The sequence below is a fragment of the Macrosteles quadrilineatus genome, unplaced genomic scaffold (genome assembly GCF_028750875.1).
Source record: "Macrosteles quadrilineatus isolate MER2022 unplaced genomic scaffold, UCM_ALF_1.0 Scaffold_7__1_contigs__length_78375512, whole genome shotgun sequence".
Lineage (NCBI taxonomy): Eukaryota > Metazoa > Arthropoda > Insecta > Hemiptera > Cicadellidae > Macrosteles > Macrosteles quadrilineatus.
The window spans coordinates 23314589-23322607 of NW_026542600.1; positions in this window are offsets into that span (position 1 = coordinate 23314589).

An 8019-nucleotide genomic window follows, 5' to 3' on the forward strand; every position below is an offset into this window, starting at 1 on the left:
TAATTGAAAATTGAAACAATATGAATTAAAATCTATATCTGTACATTTTTAAGCGGAGTCAATATTGTCTTAGTCCAGTAATCAATCTTTCGTAAATACACAAATACCATTAGTTGCTTCCAAAAAAAGTCAGCTGTTAAAACACCACTTGCGACGTTGCCAGATCGAAGGCCGCGGCCTGGAGTTAAAGGCGGCCGTGCTTCTGTACAGGCCTAGGCAATCACTGTATTTATATAGGATAGGCAACTGTTTTCAATTAAGAGAGCAGCCTCCCCGGTTGAGCGACGAAGGCAACTTCAAGAAGCAAACCCCCAGAATCAGTGGAGCACGACTTGTCATCCGCAGCCCCGCCTGAGACACCCCTTCCAGAGACGACAACCCCAGCAAGATCTTCAAGTAGCACAGCACCAGCATGCTACCACTCTCCCGAGCTCATGGACAGGGAGGGGGTATGTGGTTTAGTGGGTATTGGGTATACTACGTGGCAACCTGTAAGAGTCCCGCACTCCCCCGGCACGTCGGGCGCTCCAGGAGGTGCGCTCAACGTATCGGGAAGCGCGTAACGCATTCCAAGCTACCAATAAAAACAATCTATTGCTTTTTGACAAATGAAATGTTACGACCTTGCCTTATTGAACATAATTTGAGAATTTTGTTGAATTTTAATACGGTAAGATAAACCAAACTGTGAAACTGATAATTTTTTCAACGCCATTATATTTGTAATATTTTTTTATTGGTGTAATAATCTTATCTTAATAATCTTTGTCCCGTTTGCAATAAATAAATAAAAAAAACTGTTTTCAATATTTTAAATTACAGTCTTCCTGCTTTATAAATGCCAGGTTTTATTTTCAATAACGAAGATTTTCTTATACTGTATTTAAACCAACATTTGCTACACAAAACTAAATAGCAATAATGAAAATTAAAAGAAACAACCTGCTTGGAATGATTCAGTCGACTTACAGTAATTAGGTATGCGAATGCGATGCTACGACTGCCGCGGGTGGCTAGCACCCGCCGAACCCTTCAAAAGAGGATTTGCTGCTCTGTTCAACCCGACATTTTGACAAAACTAAGCGCGATAGAAAAAAAACAAAGATTATAGAAGTACTGTTCTCTAGGAAACCATTGTTTGTTCTACTCCAAGTTATGCTTCCAGATTCCCAGTGCCAAACCCTACTAATGCATTGCCCTTTCAGGCTGTCATTGTGTCGTTCCCAGAATCCCAATGCCACAAAGTTTCTACAGTCCTGCCATGAGGAGGAACACCATTGCGGCCCCCAGGTCCCACCAATACCGTCCCTAGGCACTCTAATTCCATCCCCAGAATCCATATTTTCTTATAACCACCCATATTCACCCGTACCTCTTCTAAGTTCTATAGGTATAGGTATAGGTTAATCAAAGTTCGGTAAGATACCATAGGGCATAGGCACGGCCACCTTAAGTCCAGGCCGCGGCCCTCGAAGTGGCAACGTCGCAAGTAGTGTTGTAACAGCTGTTTTTTTGGAGGCAGTTAATCGATAGATTCGCCAAGATAAACAAAAGAAGGCTAAATTTTGTCTTATATGATGATTGTTTTGCTCTATTTACAACACGTTTTATTGTAATATAAATTATACTGATACCATGTAATTTATTTGCTTTTATTCTAGTTTATTCTTGTTTATAACTCTGTTTAATCATCTCTGTTGGACGTATACATAATAAAAAAAAAAATGTCCTTAAGGTTTTGTAAATATTAATAAATAAATCAAATGTGTTCTATTTTTTTTTATAATAAACAGTTGTTTTGTTCGGATGTAAATTATAATAGCAATAGCATGAGTAGTAGTAAAGTACATACAAAAATATAGACCCCCGTGGTAGGTTGGCCTTCCTTACAGAAATCCTGGATCCGCCCCTGGGACAATGTTATTTGTGTCTTTTAAGAATATTTGTTATTACTTTCTATTACTATTTATTATTACTTTGTTATTACTATTTATTATCACTTTGTTATTATTATTTGTTATTACTTTTCTAGTTAGTACTATTGTAAATGCCATCTGTTATTAAACACATATGTTGTAAAATGGTGCGATCCGTTGGAAATAAATAAAGAAAGAATACGCGAAATCTTGATTACTGCGTGCTATGAAAATATTTACTCCATTTTAAATGTACAGAAATAGATTTTCAAGTTATCAAACCTCGGTTATTAGGTTTCGGTTTTCAATTCTATATGTTTTATTTTCAATCTTTTAATACATTTATATTCATAAATTTAAATGTAAATGAATAATACCAGATAATACGCGATTTAATGAGCTGGTGTCACTTGTCTGACATGTTATCTTATGGGACGTCTGGCGCTAAACAACACTACTTGCAACGTTGCCAATTCTACCAGGCCGCGACCTGGAGTTAAAGATAGCCGTAGCGTGGTGGTTAGTAGTCTATGCCATACTATGCCAAAACTTGGAACAGAAAACAGAACACGGCTCACACCTTCAACGGGGGTAGTGGATTTTTATCCCCCTGGGCAAACGTGACGTCACAAACCAGGAGGTAAAATTCCGGCCGCGAACTTTTTTGAGTTTCGCGACATCAGCTCGATGGATTAAACGCGGAATTAAACATATATTTTCACGGTTGTGAGTTTAATCAGAACATATCAAATTATAAAAACCTCGAATGTACGGCCCGGATTTTTACCCCCGGAATTTTACCCCCCGGATTTTTACCCCCGGAATTTTACCCCCTGGCCAGATATATACATTAGTGAGAATGATTAATTATCGTCATTCAGTTTTAACTTAATGGTAAACATTTTATTATTAAGTAGCCTATCTTAATTTATATGTAACATTAACTAATTTTGAGATTCGAATGTCAGGATTGGATCTTTGAAGCCAACTGTTGGTTAATATGATCAAAATAAAAACAGCGAATTCTGTTTACTTAGTTGAGATTACAAAATAAATAAATAGAGATAGGCTACTAAATAATGAAATGTTTACTATTAATTAAAAACAGAAATAATAAAATCAATCATTCATTTTCTAAAATCAGCCAGGGGGTAAAATTCCGGGGGGTAAAATTCCGGAGGTAAAATTCCGGGGGTAAAATTCCGGGGGTAAAATTCTGGGGGTAAAAATCCGGCCCGTACATCTTCAGTTGTCTAAACGCTAGTTTTATGGACAGGGGGTAAAATTCCGGTTTTTATCGCTAATCTAATTAATCACGCTCTGACTATTTTCATTAGACTTCCAAATCCGCGGGGGTAAAATTCCGGCCGCGAACAAACTTTTGGCCACTCAGGTTACTACGTCATAGTGACGTCAGCTTTGCCCAGGGGGTAAAATTCCAGGGGGATAAAATTCCGGCAATCCCTTCAACGTACTCCTCTAAACTTGCATGGTTTTTACTGTATGGCACAATATTCTTCCCGATTATCAAAAACATTCATGCTAATAATCTCGTTATAGTTCAAGAATTTTAGGGATCAAAATGTGATTCATCTTAACAAATTCCGACTAAGTGGAAATTTTGCACAGTTATTCAGTAAGGCAAGTTGACGAAAATGTGAAAAGTCCCCATAAATCCCGGCAGTGCTTCAGCCGCCATCTTGGAAAATAATGGCCAATTTTTACTTTTATGACCATATTTCACTAACCATTGGCAATACAGAATTTTTGTTGATACAAAAGTTAAAGAACACTTAAAAATAGATAACTTTTATACTACAATGTTTGCCCTATCTATATCTAACGGTTTTGAGATAAATTGAAGTTAGTATTAAATTTAAAATTCCCAAGTTACGGAGGAAAAGAAAATTGTTGCAGTTTGCTTATTTATGGATATCTTTTGATCAAACTTGTTATATTTATTTATTTTATACTACGCTATTAATAATTTACATAAAAGCCTACTTTACTCTCCTTTATAGCAGTAAACCTAAGTACTCGTTAACAATTTCAAAAGTCTTCATGAACACCGGCTGTGATTTTTACCTTTTTGACCTTTTTTTCACCAACTGTTGGAAATATAGAAAGTTTGTTCAGACATAATTAAAGAACACCCAGAAATACATCTTTTTAAATTCTTACACAATTTTTCCTATCTCTAGCGGTTATTGGGGAAAACCGAAGTTAATATCCATTTAATCATTTTGTTTACCCTGTACACTGCAGATCTGTCCAGATGTGCGAGTCACTGCAATGTGCATTCATATGCTGATGATTGCCAGTTGCATTTCTCGTACGAGATTCAGGCCACTGCGCAAGCTTTTGCAGGAGTGAACTCTGATCTGGTGAGAATAAGTGAATGGTCAAGCAAACATGGTTTGAAATTGAACGCTGTGGCAAATGCACTGTTCTTCATATTGCTCCACCCACTACTCTTCACAGAGCTGCAAATGGAGACATGCACGTTCAACTCACAGGTAACCCATTAATGGTGAGAGAAACTGTTAAGACGTTGGGTGTGGTAGTTGACAGTGGCCTCACATTCTCGGACCACATCACTTAAGTTTCCCAGGTGGCTTTGGGAAGGTTGTGCGGTCTGAACCGGTACAAAAACATCCTACCAGAGACAGCCAAGCTGCAGCTGGTACAGTCACTAGTGTTGTCAGTACTCCATTACTGTTTCCCTGCATACGGAAACAGCATCTCAAGGGAAGATGAAAAAGTGCAGAACTCCGCTGTTCGTTTTGTTTATGGTATCCGTAAGCGTGAATGCGTATCCCCACTTCGGGATGTTGCGGGGTTGCTGTCAATGAAAGCCGTGTGCAGGGCGCAGACTTGTAGCCTCATCCACCGAGTCTTGGTTCAGCAAGAGCCTCGTACTTGGTGGAAAGGCTTGTGGCACGTGGGGTAGTGACCCAACGCGAGACCCGGCACAAAACCTTTCTCCACTTTCAAAAGGAAGTCAGGAGGAAAGGGTTTTCCTACTTTGGCCCAAAGATCTACAATGATCTCCCCTTGGACCTAAAACAGCTGGGGGTCCTTTCTTATAAAAGGAATTTAAACAAATGTATTAATATTGTAAAATAGTTGTTTATATACTTAATATTTTTATCTTATCACAAAATGTATTTTATTATAATAGTATTGTATTTTTAGTTAGTATTTTACCTGAGTTACTCCGTAAAACAGTTATATTTGCACTGAGAGACGCTCGGAAATAAAGGCATTTTTATTTATTTGTTTATAATATCATACTAGTGTACCTATTTCTCGAATTCGAGCAATTGTAAAGTATTACAGGCGTTATTTTAAAATGAATAACAGTCATAATTTCTGATGACTTTAAAAGAATCAACTAAAAGATTATGGAAATACTCACGATGTACACATAATAGTTCCATATAATCAACATTTCTTGTAAATATCTTATAATTTTTCAAATGCTGATATTTGTTTTTAGAGTTTTCTACAAATGTTTCCCACTCATTAGGTTGTCCATAATAATGATTATAAATATAAAAAAAACATCATTTCCATTTCTTCTACTTGGTGTTCTATGACTTTCCTATGTTTCCATAGGTTGCAAATTGGCTCTTTCAATGATTGCTCAAGAAATGTAGCACAGTGTTAATTCAGTTTTCTTATTAGTACAGTATATCAAATTGTCCAGGCTTGCTAGCTTCTTTCCATTGTAATATTCATGCCAACCTAAATTTAAATAGTAATATTTCATTTCAACCAAGTCAGTAAATGTCTGTAGCATATGTTTCCTTAAATTTCAACTAAAATATTAACAGCAATTAAATTATCCAGCTGATCATAATGTAAACAAATGTGTTCTTCATAACATAAGGATAACATGGGAACTTTAAAAGCCACTGGGGCAGAGCCCAAGGCACTTTTTCAAAAAAGTAAGGCCAGTTTGCAAATCTACACACCTAGATGAACATTTTGGTATATAATATGTGGGATGGGATTAAATCTTAACAAAAAAGCCTTATCGTTCACAAAAGTTTCATGTAGTGTATTAATAATATAGATTTTAAAAACTGATGTTATTTTAATGCAGGATAAAAAACAATGTTTTAGTTTGTTTATGAACATCTTTTGATCAAACTTGGCCAATTTATTTATTTTATGCCAAGCCATTAATGTTTAACTAAGAAAAAAACGTTATTATTCTCCCTGTACATCTTTCAAGTCCTTAAGACATTTGCCCTATCTCTACGGTTATTGAGAAAAATTGAAGTTAATATTAACAAAACATGATTTTTTTCCCCTTGAAGTTAAATTCTTTTCTCAAACAAATCTTACATATCAGTGGCCCGGCCTGCTACGGGAAAGTTTTAGGGTTTAGATATTAAATGTAAGCTGTAAAATGTTAGATATACACTTAGTTATTGTACCAAAAAAATATAGTAATAATGTAAACATGCAATTATTTACATAGTTGTGACAAGATTGTGAGTGGGCTTTAAACTTTAATACCATGAAAAAAAATTATTGTTAATATGTCAAAAATATTTCCTAAAACGAAAAAATTTTGATTGATTAGTTGGGATTGAATCCCTATTTAAATAACATTAAATGTAACTAGTACTTAGTTTTACTGCTATAGGGAGAGTGTAAAATAATTATAGCGTAGTATAAAATAAATAAATTTGTTAAGTTTCATCAAAAGATATCCATAAATAAGCAAAAAATGCAATTCTTTTTTCCATCAATAAGAATAACATGGGAATTTTAAATTTAAAACTAATTTCAATTGATCTCAATAACTGTTAGAGATAGGGCAAACATTGTAACATAAAAAATATCCATTTTTAGGTGTTGTTTTACTTTTGTACTAACAAAAGTTGTATAGGTACTACCAATGGTTAGTGAAATATTGTAAAAGGAAAATGAAAATTGTCCGCCATTTTCCAAGATGGCGGCTGAAGCACAGCCGGGATTTATGGTAACTTTTGAAATTTTCATCAACTTGGCTTACTTAAAAACTGTGCTCAATTTCTATTAAGTCTGAATTTTTTAGGTAAATTTTATTAATATTCTTCCACCTCTGACGTTCTTTCTTGAATGTAATAATCAAATGGTTATTGAAAGTAGACCAAAAAGGCATGTGCCATGTTTTATTTTGTATTCATGGTATCCAAAGAAAGTGCATTTTTTTACAATATTTACTCCATTCTTAAATAAATATTGGTTAATGTTCTAAAAAATGTAGGCCTAAGTATGATTAATTTAAAGAAGAGTATATTCTAATAATCTAATATTTTTTATGTAGCTAGTATTTACATTTAAATGACAAAATCTTACCCTGTTTTAAATTTGACGTTTGCCTAGTTGTACCATTGACTGGAGTAGACTTCCCAATCATGTAACAAAGTTAACTGAGCCTCTCTATCTCGTAGAACGTTCCTCAGTCAAAATTATATTTTCTCATTTAGTTTTCAATACATTGATAATTTATGTGTCATAAAACCATAAAAGATACCATAGTGTACATCAAGTTGTCCTGTCAGTTTGACTTGTGTAAAAATGTCTGGGGCCACCATTTGACCAACGAGCCTGGTTTGACCTAGTTGTCAAGCCATTTGGCGGTAATTTGAAATTAAATAATGTCAACATTACTTCTTAATAAAGGTTTCCAGCAATTTTAAAGAGAACAGGGGAATTTGTACCTCATCTTATCAATGTGACTCGAATAAAGATAAAGATAAAAATATCCTAAATATAGGTTGAATTAAGTAAATGATTCTTTAGATTCTTTTTTAAACATCTACACTTATACTGTAAATATTTACAAGATGGTAAATATGTGTAAAGATACTGAACAGTCTTCTGCAATCTTAAGGGAAGATGATTATCAATATATAAAACAAATCTTCTTAAAAATTTGAGGTGTCAAAATGAAAATGATGGTGTTTTTGTGTTATATGGGATACTTTGGGCCTACCATTTAAAAAATGGTAAATGGTAATGATTTCTTGTATTTACAAAATCATTTAGAAAATCCTTAAATTAGTCATTTTCACATATGATTTTAGCTTCTAAATAATAGCTA